Here is a 15041-nt window from a genome sequence, read left to right as displayed (position 1 = left end):
TTAGGCACCCTGCAGCTCTAGGCCTTATTCTTATTTCAGGTGCACAGGCTCACAAGCATAATCATTAGTATCAAGGGCTCATTGTTGGACCTTACTTATTTTTTGGTCTTTGCTATTGCACTTGGGGGATTGTTACTGTTCCTTTAGGGGCTGTGGTAGAGCTCCCCTGGCTAGGAACTCAGCACTCCCTCAGTTGTTTTTAATTGTATCCACTATGAAAATATCCAAACATTTTTATGTACCCTGGATATATGCCCTGTAGAACATCCTGCCAACCATGTGTCCCCTGTCAATAACATCCCACACCAGTATTCCTCCCCTGCCATTGATGAACCTCTCTGTGATCCAAAACATCATGAAAAGTGAAACCCAATATATTGCCAGGTTCCATTAATAGTAAAATGGAATATAGTGATGAGTTTAAAGGTTAGATATACAATACATATTAACTTGGAAAAATTAAGGTAAAAATAAATTGGGATATCAAAAAATTTAAAAATGCAAAAGCTTTGTTTTGGATGTTTTACCTTCCGTCACTGCAGTAAGTGTTGCCCTGTATGCAAATAGGCAAGGCAAGTACTTCCGTCTTTTCCTCAGTGTCTATGTCCTCTCTTTTTCTTTTCTTTTCTCCTAACTATTGAGCTTCTCTTCACAAGAGCCCTAGATCACAGTAATTCATATATACATTATATACAGTACTCCCACACAACCACCATAAAACCTTTTCCCTTCCACAGTGATATTCTAATAAATTATTCATATCATATTTACTGAAACTGATGTACAGACTCTGAGACAATAGCTTTCAAACAAGGTGACATCTGTGCTTACATCGTGGTCCATACTTTAGGATACACAGCTTTCTAAATTTTTAGTTATCCTATGTTTTACATTATGGTTTACATTATTAGTCTGTCATCCCCTATATGTTTATGGTGTAATATTACATGTTTTATATCCATCCTTGTGTACTCTCGTGAAACTCCTCTCTTATCCCTATATTTACCTTGGTTCTATCCATTCAGCATCCATTTTCCCCTCCCCTTGTGGCCCAAAGTGCCAGTCAACCTCCATTTCCAAAGGAGCCACGTACAGAGATACTTGCAACAGTGTTCAGGGCCTGACTTGCTCAGCTGCCCTAATGCCCTGGGAGCCACCCTTTCTCTCAAGAGATACAGTTCCCTCTATTTGATGGCATTAGTCCTCCCCAGGATGTGGGTCCACCCCCACTCTCACTACTTGGGTCTCTACCCAATGGTGCAACCCACCCTGGCAAAATGAGCATTCAGACATTCCCCAGGAGTCCATCCCGCATCAGACCATCCCCTCTGAGCATCCTAAACAGGCAACACTCCTGATTATATTTTGATACGATTTTCTCAGTATTTTACTCTTAACCAACACCTGACTCTCTCCTATGTTCATATGTTGCCCCTCCCTCCTCCCAATTTTTGGGCAATATTACCCATCCACCCATCCCTAGCCCCCCTCAAATCTGCAAAGCCCCACCCAAAGGCAACCCCTTGCCCCCATTTTATCTCTTCTTTGTGCTCATACTTACCATCAGCTCATCATAGATTTCACACCTGCAGACGTCGGCTCACATCCTTCCTCCACCCCCCGATTTCCTGTAAGCCTATCTTCCAGTCTCTAGCTCTTTGAGGCAGCTTGCTTATTTCATATCATTGAGGTCATGTAGTATTTGTCCTTCAATGCCTGGGTTGCTTCACTCAACATAAGGTTCTCAAGATTCATCCATGTTATCACGTGTGTTTGTAGTGTATTTGTTCTTACAGCTGCGTAGTATTCCATTGTATGTATATACCTCATTTTATTGATCCACTCGTCTGTTGATGGGCATTTGGGTTGATTCCAACTTTTGGCGATAGTGAACAATACTGCTATGAACATTGATGTGCATATATCGGTTTGTGTCCTTGTTTTCAGTTCTGCTGGGTATATACCCAGGAGTGGTTTTGCTGGGTCATATGGCAAATCTATGGTTAGTTTTTTGAGAAACCACCAAACTGTCATCCAGAATGGCTGGATCCTTCTGCATTCCCACCAGCAGTGGATGAGTGTTCCCCTTTCTTCACATCCTCTCCAGCATTTGTAATCTTCTGTTTTTTTCATAGCTGCCAATCTTATAGGTGTAAGGTGGTATCTCATTGTAATTTTGATTTGCATTTCCCTGATAGCTAGAGATTTGGAGCATTTTTTCATGTGCTTTTTAGCCATCTGTATTTCTTCTATGGAAAAGTTCTGTTTAAATCTTTTCCCATTTCTTAACGGGTTGTTTACCTTTTTATTTTCAAGATATATGAGTTCTTTATATATGCAAGTTATAAGTCTCTTATCAGATATATGGTTACCAAATATTTTCTCCAATTGTGTGCGTTCCCTTTTTACTTTCTTGACAAACTCCTTTGAGGTGCAGAAGGATTTAATTTTGAGGAAGTCCCATTTATCTATTAGTTCTTTTGCTGCTCGTACTTTTGGTGTGATATTCATGAAGCCATTTTCTATTACAAGGTCCTGTAGATGTTTCCCTACACTGCTTTCCAAGGTCTTTATGGTCTTGGCTCTTATATTTAGGTCTTTGATCCATCTTGAGTTGATCTTTGTATAAGGTGTGAGATGGTAATCCTCTTTCATTCTTCTACATCTGGAGATCCAGTTCTCCAGACACCATTTGTTGAATAGGCCATTCTCTCCCAGTTGAGAGGGTTTGGTGGCTTTATCACATATTATATGGCTATATATATGAGGTCCTATATCATAACTTTCAATTCAATTCCATTGGTCTGTGTGTCTCTCCTTATGCCAATACCATGCTGTTTTCACTACTGTTGCTTTGTAGTATGTTTTGAAGTCAGGTAGTGTGGTTCCTCCAATTTCGTTTTTCATTTTCAATATGTCCTTTGCTATTTGGGCCTCTTTCCTTTCTAAATAAATTTCATAGTTAGTTTTTCTAGTTCCTTAAAGAAGGCTGTGTTGGTTTTTATTGGGATTGCATTGAATGTGTAGATCAGTTTTGGTAGAATAGACATCTTAGTAATATTTAGTCTTCCTATCCATGAACAGGGAATATTCTTCCATTTATTTAGGTCTTCTTTGATTTCCTTGAACATTCTTGTATAGTTCTCTGTGTATAAGTTTTTTACATCTTTAGTTAAATTTATTCCTAAATATTTTATTTTTTTACTTACTATTGTAAATGGTATTTGTTTCCTGATATCCTCCTGATCATGCTCATTATTGGTGTACAAAAATGCTACTGATTTTTGCACATTGAACTTATAACCTGCGATTTTACTAAACTCATTTATGAGTCCTGGAAGCTTTGTTGTAGATCTCTCAGGGTTTTCTATGTATAGGATCATGTCATCTTCAAATAATGAAATTTTGACTTCTTCCTTTCCAATTTGAATACCTTTTATATCTGGTTCTTGCCTCAGTGTTTCACCAAGTACTTCTAAGACACTGTTAAATAGAAGGAGAGACAATGGGCATCCTTGTCTTGTTCCTGACTTTAGAGAGAAGGAATTTAGGATTTCTCCATTGTAAACGATGTTGGCTGTGGGTTTTTCATATATACTCTTTATCATGTTCAAAAAATTTCCTTGTATTCCGATCTTTTGGAGGATTTTTATCAAGAAAGTGTGCTCTATTTTGTCAAATGGTTTTTCTGCATCTATAGTTATAATCATGTGATTTTTTTCCTTCAATCTATTTATATGGTGTATTACATTGATTGATTTTCTTATGTTGAACCATCCTTGCATACCTGGAATGAATCTCACTTGGTCATGGTGTATAATTCATTTAATGTGTTGTTGAATACAATGAGCAAATATTTTGTTAAGTATTTTTGCGTCTAGGTTCATTAGAGAAATTCGTCTGTCATTTTCTTTTCTTGTGGTGTATTTGTTTGGCTTTGGTACTAGGGTAATGTTGGCATCATAGAAGGAGTTCAGCAATGTTCCTTCTGTTTCAATTTTTTGGAATAGTTTCAGCAGGATTGGTGTTTGTTCTTTCTGGAATGTTTTGTAGAATTCACCTGTGAAGCCGTCTTGCCCTGGGCTCTTCTTAGTTGGGAGGTTTTTAATGACTGATTCTATCTATTTACTAGTGTTTGGTTTGTTGAGATCATCAATTTCTTCTTTTGTCAATATGGGCTGCTTATGTGTTTCTAGGAATTTGTCCATTTCCTCTGAATTCTCAATTTTGTTGGAATACAGTTTTTTCAAAGTATCCTCTTATGATAGTCTTTATTTCTGTGGGTCAGTGGTAATATCGCCTTTCTCATTTCTTATTTTGTGTATTTTCATCTTTTTTCTTTTTTTTACTTTTAGTCTCGCTAAAGGTTTGTCAATTTTATTGATCTTCTCAAAAAAACAGCTCTTGGTCTTGTTGATCTTTTCAAGTACTTTCTTATTTTTTATTTTGTTTAGTTCTGCTCTTATCTTTGTTATTTCCTTCCTTCTTCTTCCTATTAGATTACTTTGTTGTAGTTTTTCTAATTCCTCCAAATGTGCGGTTAGTTCTTAAATTTTTGCTCTTTCTTCTTTTTGATATATGAATTTATGGCTATCAATTTCCCTCTCAGTAGTGCTTTTGCTGCATCCCATAAATTTTGGTATGTTGTGTTATCATTATCATTTGTTTCAAGGTAGTTATTGATTTCTTTTGAGATTTCCTCTTTGACCCACTGTTTTTCTAAGAGTGTGCTGTTTAATTTCCAAATCATGGTCTGAAATCTGGGCCTCTGACCCTTGCAAATTTCCAGCTTCACTCCACTGTGGTCAGAGATATTATTTTGTATGATTTCGATCTTTCTGAGTTCATTAAGCCTTTCTTTGTGGCCTCGCATATGGTCTATCCTGGAGAATGATCCATGTGCACTTGAGAAAAATGTATATCCTGCTGTGTTTGGGTGTAATGATCTATATATGTCTATTAGATCCAGCTCCTCTAATATACTGTTCAAATGTTTTGTTTCTTTAGTGATTCTCTTTTGAGATGTTCTGTCCAGAGTTGATAGTGGTGCATTAAAATCCCCCACTATAATTGTAGATGCATCTATTCTTTCACTTAGTTTTTCCAGCATTTGCCTCACTTATTTAGAGGCCCCCTTGTTAGGAGCATAAATATTTATGATTGTTTGATCTTCTTGACAGATTTTCCCTTTTACTAAAATGTAGTATCCTTCTTTGTCTCTCAACATTGTTTTGCATTTAAAGTCTATTTTGTCTAATATTAATATAGCTACTCCTGCAATTTTTTGATAATTGTTTGCTTGTAAGATTATTTTCCAACCATTCACTTTCAACCTCCATGAGACTCTGGGTCTAAGATGTGTCTCTTGTAGACAGCATATAGATGGGTCATATTTCCTTATCCAATGTCCCAGTCTGAATCTTTTGATAGGTGAGTTAAGTTCGTTGACATTCAGTGTTATCAGTTTCAAGGAATTACTTGTGTTAGCCATATTTTGATTGGAGTTGTGTTTGTCATATTTTGTGTGCTTTTTTCCCTTGTCTTTTTGTCTTTTTTGTTGCTCTTACACTCTCCTCGAACTCTGCCTGTCCTGTTTTTTCCTTTCTTCCTGCAGAATTCTCTTTAGAATTTCTTAAAGGGGAGGTTTCTTGTTGTTCTAGATATGTGCATGTACACATCTTAGTATATACACATATATTTCCTCACACTCTCTGCAGAGAGGCCCTCAAGGCTGCAGTAACAATGAGCAGAGATAATGCCCAGACTTTAGGTTTTGAAACCATTCTCCAATAAATGCCTTCTTAGAGAAATTGCTCTTTCTAGGAAAGAAATATGCAAGAAAGATCTGGAATATTTTGTAGTACCAAAAAGTAAATAGATGTAAAATAAACCCGTCAATGATAGGGTTATAGTAAAGAGCAATAGGATGCACTGCAAAGAGCTACCATGGCTAAAAAGTAGAACAAATTGAAAATCAACAACAAAAGTAGTATCGTATCACACCCCAAACTTTGAAATAAATGTCAGGAGTCAATCCTGTCAGAATTGAGCCAACTTCCCTCGAGAGTCTGTAGGACTTGGGTGGTCTTTGCCATGTTTACTACCTTTTGTCTCCCAGCTCTGAAACCTTCAACTAAGGCCCTATGGAAAGTTTCTAAACAGTTGGGCCTGGTCATGTCATTGGGATCCCATTGGGGGTCCTTTTCTGGGAACTAAGTGTGGGCATATTGATCCCTGTCCAGGCTTCTACCAGATGGGTGCTCTTTAAGCCAGGTGAAAGCTCCTTTTGTGACTCACATTCTCTCCTTGAAGTTGAGTAAGGTCATAAGGAGCTGCTTACAGTCAGTCAGCCCAGGTGGGTTTGCAGGTTTGAAAGATAGACTGGAAGAGGTCCATCATGACCTGAGGCTTCTCCAGGTATGTGGGGTGTGACTTTTCCAGATAAAGAGATCAGTAGTAGTGAAGTGTCCTCCTTGTATAGGGTCATCAGCATCATAATAAATTGGAGCCCAGGCTTCAGAGAGAGGTAGCTGCAGGGTGGCCCTTCTCCCTGCTCCACCTGTCCCTGGGGCTCCTTGTGGTCTGAGTTGCTATCTTTCAGGGACTCCTCCTGAGTGATGGCCAGCACTATGCTGCCAGTGGTCAAGATTGGTGGAGACAGCCATTGCAGAGGTGCAGAGGCTGCACTGTTTGGAGAAAGCGGCTGTGGGAGTGGCTGCGGGAGTGGCTGGGCCATGTTGCTTGGAGAAATTGCCAGCAGAACCTGCTGTGGGAGCGGCTGCTGCAGCAAATGCGAAACCGGCTGTGGAAACAGCTGCAGGAGCAGCTGGCTCCTGTTTCTTGGAGAAAGCGGCCGTGGAACTGAACCGGCTGTGGAAAGGACTGTGGGAGTGGCTGTAGGAACAGCTGGGCTGTGTTGCTTGGAGAAAGCAGCTGCAGAATCGGCTGTGGGAATGGCTGTGGAAGCGGCTGCAGGAAAGGCTGCGAGGTAGCGCTGCTCAGGGAGGACGGTGGGTGTGGGGGCAGTGAGGTCACGCTGTTCAGGAAGGATGGCAGTGGAGACAGCGGTCAGGGTAGCGAGGTCATACTGCTCAGGGAGGACGGCAGTGGAGATGGCAGTCGGGGCAGCGAGGTTGCATTGCTTGGGAAAATTGGCTCATCCCCACTCCTCGGCACTGGCACTGTAGGAACAATCTCATAAGTTGGTGGCCCCTCTAGAATGGGTGGGTTGTCACTAGATTTGGGGCTTACTTTCTCCGGACCCTTTGCAAGGCACCTGTTTGGCCTGGTTCCTCAGACAGCACCTGTGGGCTTTTGTATCAGGCAAGTCCTGGCTTCCTTACTCACCCTTAACTAGGGCGGACTTTGACTTGCAGTGTCCTGCCAGGCATCAATGTAGGGGAACTGGCCAGGGCACTCTGGTTTTCTCGTGAACATCTCATGGACTTTACAGATGATCCGGGGTCAAAGGTGCCCTCCTGGGGCCAGCCCATGCCAAAAGCCAGCCATTGTAGTTCACAAAGCATTCTAACATTTCCTGGTTAGAACTTTATGCCACATCTTCGTGGAAAACTCAGGGAAAGTTTTTCTGCATATAACTTAATGGGGTCCTACTTTCTGTGCTGCCCATGTTTCCTCTGTGTGTTGACACTGCACAACACTCACTCAGCCTTTTGTTTCAACCATCCCCAGCTGTGTCCATTGTGGTAACACAAGGCGCCTCTTAGCCTAAGCAAGTCAGTATAAGCTCGGGACTCGGAAGAGGGTTTTTTTTCACGGAGGTGCCCCAGACTGCCCTTGACCAGAGCGGTTACCACAGAACTGTGGGTCTTTTCATGTGCTTTTTGGCCATTTGTATTTCTTCCTTAGAGATATATACAAAGAATACTCAAAACTCAACCATATATATTCTCCTGTTTCTATCATTGATGGAGAATTAAAAATGAAACATAACACATGAATCTATTTTCCTGGTTAATCATAAGCATGTCTAACCTAGTACAGCTCATGATTAAATGTCTCATTGTGTGTTTGCAGCAGGCTATGTTCTGAATGTCACAGTTACTTTCAATGGGGAGAAAAATGAAGGAAGGAAGCTTCTTCTCTGACCATTAGAAAAAACCTCAACCATAAGAATACAAACATTCTAATTTTAGAAATAGCTAAGTGATCCTAATAGTACCTTTTAAAAAATACATAGGTAGGAAAAAATATATGAAAAAAAGTTCTACATATTAGCCATGAGGGAAATGCAAATTAGAACCTCGTAGGACAACACTACCACTGGTTTGAAAAAAATGAGAATATCAAATAGTGGCATGAATGCAGAACAACAGGAACTCATATGTTTTACTCATATGAATACCAAACAAAACAAAACTGCCACTTTGGAATATAATATCAGTTTCTTCTAAAGTAAATCATACACTTAACAAATATTCCTTTAGTCCCACTTGTAAATATTTACTCAAGAGAATGGAAAATATTTCCACATACAATCTTGTACACAAATCTTTAAGCAGCTGTTTTCTTGGTCACAAGAACTCAAAAAAATAAAAATAAAAATGATCATGAACAGGGTGAAAAATAGAGGAATGAGGAGAAAGGGCAGCCTGGTAAGTGTAACTGGGGATGTGAGTGGCCCCTCTCATCCCAGAAAGAAAAGAGACAGAGGTAATTGACTCCTAACACTAAAGACTCTGAGGCCCTCCTCTATTTACATACAAAAGGAGAGAGACAGTTCTCTGCAGAGCTGGCTGATAGACAAGGCAGATTCCCACCAACAATTCATAAGGCCACGTTTTTACATAAAAAGATGGAGATGATGGTATGGACAGAACTTTTCTTTGAGCCTTGTGATAGAAGATACCCTGAGTATATCTCCAGCCTTGGGGAGGCCCCTTTGACACAGTCATGGAACATTTTTTGTGAGGAAATCCCTCTGCCCATGTTACCAGGCAGCCTGGATCAACCAAGGCTCCTACTGCCAGCAAGCCTTGGGCCAGGTGAGCTATCAGCAGGAGGGAGGGTCACACATCAGTCACAGATCAAACCCAGGCACCCACTCTACATGGGTCCACACACCCCTTTACAGAAGTGTCCCTGCCTCCTCCTCCTGTATAAAAAGCCCAGTCCCCTGCCCCTTGAGGAACTGTGAATATTGAAACAATTCTTATCTGAGAGCAGTGACTAGTAGTCACTTCTATTGGTATTACTTCCCATAGTATTGTTATTAATGTCTTAACACCTTGCCTTGAATAAACAGAATCCCTGACAATTGCATACATAAGATCACAGATGGTTCCCATTTGCCCTTCCCCAAGATCTGGGGATCAGCGATCTCTGTGTTCTCAGGTCAAGGGTGGCATCAGCTCCATATAGTGGCCACTGGCTGGCCATCCTATGGTCTTCCCCTACCAACCTCCTTCCACAGGCCTCCCCAGGATTTTCACAGCCAAAACCAGATCCCAAAGCAGAGGTATATGAAGGGCAATCCCAGGATAAAGGTCTCATCCCCAAATGGGTCACCACTATGGGGACTTTGCCTAAAACACTTGTTGAATTTCAGCTTAAGAATTAACTTACCTTTAGAGACCAGTCCTCACACTGTTATTCCACAGGAAGCTTCTGAGCTTAGATGGAAGGATGTCACCTGTCACAGGAATTTAGTGCAGGTTGCCAAATGTGGCATTAATGAAATTCTTTTAGTTATCTGAGAATAATTTCCTATAGATGGCTTCAGGCTTGGTTGATCATTTAAGATACAACTCTAAGGAAGCAGCTGTGGCTCAAGCAATTGAGCTCCCATTTACCATATGTAGGACTCAGGTTCAATTCCTGGAACCTCCTGTTAAAAAATAAAGGCATCCCAGACCTGTGCAGTGAGGTGCAGCCCCTGACCCCACATGCAAAATGAAGCACCAAAAAGAGGATGGTGCAACCAGATAGAAAAAAAAAGATACAATCCCTTACATTTGCTCCCAAACCCATAGCAGATTTCAATCACTTCTTTCAAATGCAGACATTCTGAAAGCTAGAAGCATCAGTGTAAATGGAGTATGGGATACAGCCACAGGCTTCTTTCAACTACTCCCCCCCCCCACCCAGGTCGCAGGTTGAAAATTAGAGGGCCTCTGGGAAACCCCCAGTCTGGGGCAAATCCCATTCCTCACTTTTCCTACCCCTATTAGAGAATCACTGGCATGGAGGCAGACATTTAGCTTCTACCCAGATGAACTTTCTAGATCTCTGTGGACATTTCCTAAAAGGACACAGCAGAGAGTTGATGGGCATAAGAGATGGAGGGCTCTGAGAGGTTGGGGACTCCATGGAGGGAGCCAAGCACCTGGGGGGAGGAGGGTGATGTGAAGTGGTGCCCAAGTGTAACATCACATATGTGTGATCAAGATGTCCCCGGTGCTACAATCGGAGCCTGGGTGTGACAGCTGGAGCTGGGATAAAATATGGAGAGAAGAGTCTGGGTGAAGGGAGGATGCTCTCTGGCACCTGTTCCTCCTCCTTGACTCCCCATGACATGTTTCTCACTTGGGACATACTCCTGTCCAAATCTGGGGCCAGGATCCAGGTATCTGCTCCCCTTCCACAGCTTCCCTCTCTACCCTTGGGGCAGCTAAAGAAAAAGCAGTGGATCACCAGGTGAAGCCCCTTTTTGGGTCGGAAAGGAAATTCCACAATTCACATGCTCAGGGAACACAGGAAGCACATTAACAGGATGTGCAACTGTGGGGAATTTAAATGGAGGATTTTGTCATTGACCCAGAAGACATAACCACCAGATGGCAGTGACAATCTATTCATCGGACATGGTGTTGACTGTTTTGTAGGATGGACCCCTACAGAAAAGCTTCCAAAGGCCACAGGTGGGAAGGAGTCCGCTGAAGGGGAAGCAGGGCAAGGAGTGCCAAGGCAGCTTGGGACCATATAAACATCCCTGCTTACCTACAAATTGAGAGCCTATGTTGAGCTAGTTTCCTGGGGTATGCAAAGCCAGTTAATGCTAAATGGCTAAAAAATTTTTATTGGACTAATTTTAAGACAATTGCAAGTGTAATTATTTGAGTTTAGCTGTGCCTCAAAGATCTCAAAATAAATTTATTTCTTCACAGGTATTTTCTCAAGAGGATTTTCTGCAAAAGTGACAGCTAGGCAAGCCGGTCAAGAGAGTTTTAAAGCTACTATATCTGAAATGACTCATCAGCATTCCCAACACTGCTAAGCCCCACCCACAAATGATTTGTTCCTGACCCTGTGCTGAGGGCTTTCAATGTGGAGGGATTCCTAGGGAAGCCTCCTCCTAGGGATGCATCCCCAAGGGCTGCTGCACAGGATGACAATCATCATAAAGTTAAACACACCATTTGGAAGGTCTTTCATTTCTTGGTAGTGTAAGGGTAAGGCCACATTGGGAAAATAGGAATAGAACTACATTAGGAAATGGGAATTGCATGTGCCTTCAGATAAATAAATAACTTAGGCTGTCTCCAAGGAGAGTGTCAGTAAATAACTTAGGGCTGTCCCCAAGAAAAGGGCCAAAAAATAACATGGGACTGATCACAAGAAAGGGCTTTTAAAAAAGAAAAAAATAGATACACTATCTTCAGCTAACCACAGTGTTCTGCTTCTGTGCCTGCTTGCTTGCTAGTAACTCTCCCCCCCCATCCTCAAAGGCTATAAAAACACCTCTTCCCTTAACTCAGGGCTGCTGTCTCCTCCGCATAGGATGAGACAGTCACTGCACAGCTAATGAAGCTCTCAATTGGAACTTTATTCAAAGTCTGAGTCTGGTTAATATCACTAATCCATAACAGTAGATAGATGTTTGTTTATTAAGAGACAATTCTAGGCCAAGTAATGCCATTTATAATGGCTTCCTGATCCTTTTTTTAATGTCAACTGACTTTCTTAAAGTAAACTCCCATGGGGACTCCTAAATCAAGGCAAAGTCCCACCTGGGTCTCTTATGACCACTTTCTGTCCTGGTCTACAGACCACAACCCTGTTTCCTACTCAGGCAGTTGCCTAAATAAGACTGACCATAGGCCCTGGGGCCAGTGGGGCCAAACTAACTGTGGCTATATTTACCTACAGACACATTCACACCAATATTAATTTTTACCTATTTATATTTGTCTATGCATATTAACTTAAAAGTACACAATATACCCTCTCTATCACTCTGTTTACAGGTGCTTTAACACAATTATACATGATTTTTTTTTGCATGGAAACATGACAATTTAAGACAACTCCTTTCCCCCTCCCTGTCCTTTTTATATAGTCCCTAACCCTCCCATTCCTCCATAAGCTCAGGACAAATGCTGTTTTTGGTCAGCAGAATCCTGCTCATTCTCTGTCTTTCCCCACCAGCCATCCCCTGCGTGGTCACCTTCTCTGAGTCCTGTTCCTCCTGGGCCCGAGACCCACAGATACACAGCCCCCCTTTCACAGCTCTGATCTTGTGGGCAGAAGATGCAAATTAATGCCATGTGGTGGTCCAGGGTCATGGCGGGCCTAGGCATCCCTGTTAGTCCTGATGATGATTTCAAAGTAGAAATCTTAACTACTTACAGATGCTTTTAGTTCTTGGAATGTATTTTATTTAAAGGATTTCTATGAACAGGAGAGCCAGTTAGGAGAGTTTGGTACATAAATGAAATAACAAACTGGTGTTATATTATTTATGGAAAAATAAAACAATAGAGGAATTTCTGTGACTGGATCTGCCAGGTAAGGGGCTTTGAATTTTTGTGATGTGGTGGGTTTTTTTGAGGTCCCAGGGCCAGAGATTGAACCTGGGACATTTTAAGTGAGAAATCATCACTTATCCCCTGAGTTTTTTTTTTCATTTGTTTCCTTGGTGTTTCTTTTTTGTTGTGTTTTTCAGAAGGCACCAGGAACCAAACCCAGGATCTCCCATGTCAGAGACAGGCACTCAATACATGAACCACAGTCACTCTCCTGAACTGTTTTTACTTAACAATAACTCCCTGATTCTTTTAATTGTTCATAGTAATTGGGAGAATAATGAAAGAATAATAAATCCCTTACTCTGTTAATGTCTTATTTATGCCCAGTCATTTTAGGATTTCAGTTAGGGGTCAAGAGTCAAAACAGCTTTGAAATAATTTTTAAACAAAAAAAATCTGTGATTAAAATATTAGTTTCATTTTCATAATAACCATTCCCAAAGATGATCATGAATTTAATTCTAGACATAGTTTGCTTATGCTGGCTTACTCAAGGATAAATAAGCTAAAAGATAGTGAATCAACAAAAGCTCCCTCAGGCTCTATTCCAATTCTACAACTGACATATGAGTCCTAGGCCCTCATTTAGGGATGGGGACACTGAGGCCATGTGAAGGAAAGGGACAGACTAAGACCCATAAACGTGAAGAGGCAAGGGAGAACCAGGGTCAGCACTGTGCTCTCTTTCACATTCAGGACCCCTATTCGGGCTGACCTTTGGTGTTTTGTCTGTGGGGAATGGGGCGGGTTCCCTCTCTCTGAAGCTATGTGTGATAGTCTGAAGATGTTGCCTGCAGACCAAGGTGGGGTGCAGAGAGGAATGGGGTGACCCTGAATTTCTGAGGTCCAGACCTCAACATGTTTTCTTTACCCTTAAACATGGCTACTGCTTACTGTGGTCTCATCAGCCCTGGCCCCACTGCTCAATGTCTGGTGGCCTTGGTCAGACCCAAGGGAGGAGAAGCAGATTTCCTGTTTGCTATGCAACCAGAAAATGACTCAAATTCAGAGGGCAAGTGCTGGGGGTCTTGAATGAGAAGAGCCACTTCTCTTCTGGGCTGAGGGTTCTGGCTCCAGACAAAAATGAGGGAATCCCAGTAGAAAGCTGTGCCCTACAGAGTTAGTTGGTATGTGGGGGGAAAGGGTAGATATCATTCCCAGGTTTCTGCTTTTAAAATAGTTGAATAAACTGAGAAAATTGATTCACTTGTGAAAAGTACTTGAAATCATTATGTAAACTGTGATATGATAAAATTCTTTAAGCAACTGCAATTCATTCACCAACAAGGTAACAAATCCTATCAAATAGCAGTGACATGTCCTTCACCCTGTCTAACTGCTGGGTTTGGCATTCCTGCACAAAGGTCCTTTCACACAGACCCATCCCTTCCTTCACCAGCACTCTTCCCAACTTCTCTTCCTTCCTATATTAACTTCTTTTCTTCTGAAATTAACAAAGACTTTGTATAAAAAATTCAATCAAGAAAAAAAAAATGGAGAGAGGCAAGGTGGTGACAGATTAAGTACACCTACATCATCTCTCCTAAGTAAAACAACTGAGTTCAGCAAAATCCTTCCTGACTGAGCTGTTTTGGGAAACCAAAAAGCAGGAGGCTTAAGGGCATCCATCTGCAGAGAGCATAACAAAAAGCGTGATTGTGCAAGGTCAAACCATGAGTTTCTGATGCTTCATGCAGGAGCTATTGGACAGCTGAGCCCCTCCCTCAGGGCAGGAGCCACAGCATTCCCTGACCCTTGCCAGTCAGTCATCTAAAAGAGACAAATTCTGAGAGTGGGAGGGTTCTGGTGAAAGGTGGAGAGGGATCCCCTGAGTGTGGGTTCTATGGTCTGGAACCTCCTTTTTTTAGCTTTCAGAAGCATACCAGCTGGCCTCTGGAGAAACCAGGAAGATGGGAGAGGTAAATCTGCTGAGGCCGTCTGATTTACCTAGCCTCCCTGGGATAGGGAAAATTGGTCTGGGAGAAGGTGGAGCCAGGCAAATAACTAGTCCTGTGCAACTCCTCTAAGGGAGGGGGACAGTAGGAAGTGCTTAATAAGCTTCCAAGAGCGTATTTAGGGTTCCCAGCAAGGTGTGGGTGCTCTCTTTCAAAGAGACTGAGAGTCATTTCGATGCTGCCAGCTTGTTTCTTGATTGGTGTGATTCCACTTTCTTGATTTTCTCATTTCTGTGTGTACTTATTTTGGCAATCAATGCTGTCTCATTTCCCTCCTGCATCTTTCTAACTTCCACCTTCTGTTGTTGTCCTTACATTC

The sequence above is a fragment of the Dasypus novemcinctus genome, chromosome 22 (genome assembly GCF_030445035.2).
Source record: "Dasypus novemcinctus isolate mDasNov1 chromosome 22, mDasNov1.1.hap2, whole genome shotgun sequence".
In the NCBI taxonomy this organism is placed as follows: domain Eukaryota; kingdom Metazoa; phylum Chordata; class Mammalia; order Cingulata; family Dasypodidae; genus Dasypus; species Dasypus novemcinctus.
Note: the sequence above shows the minus strand (reverse complement) of the source record.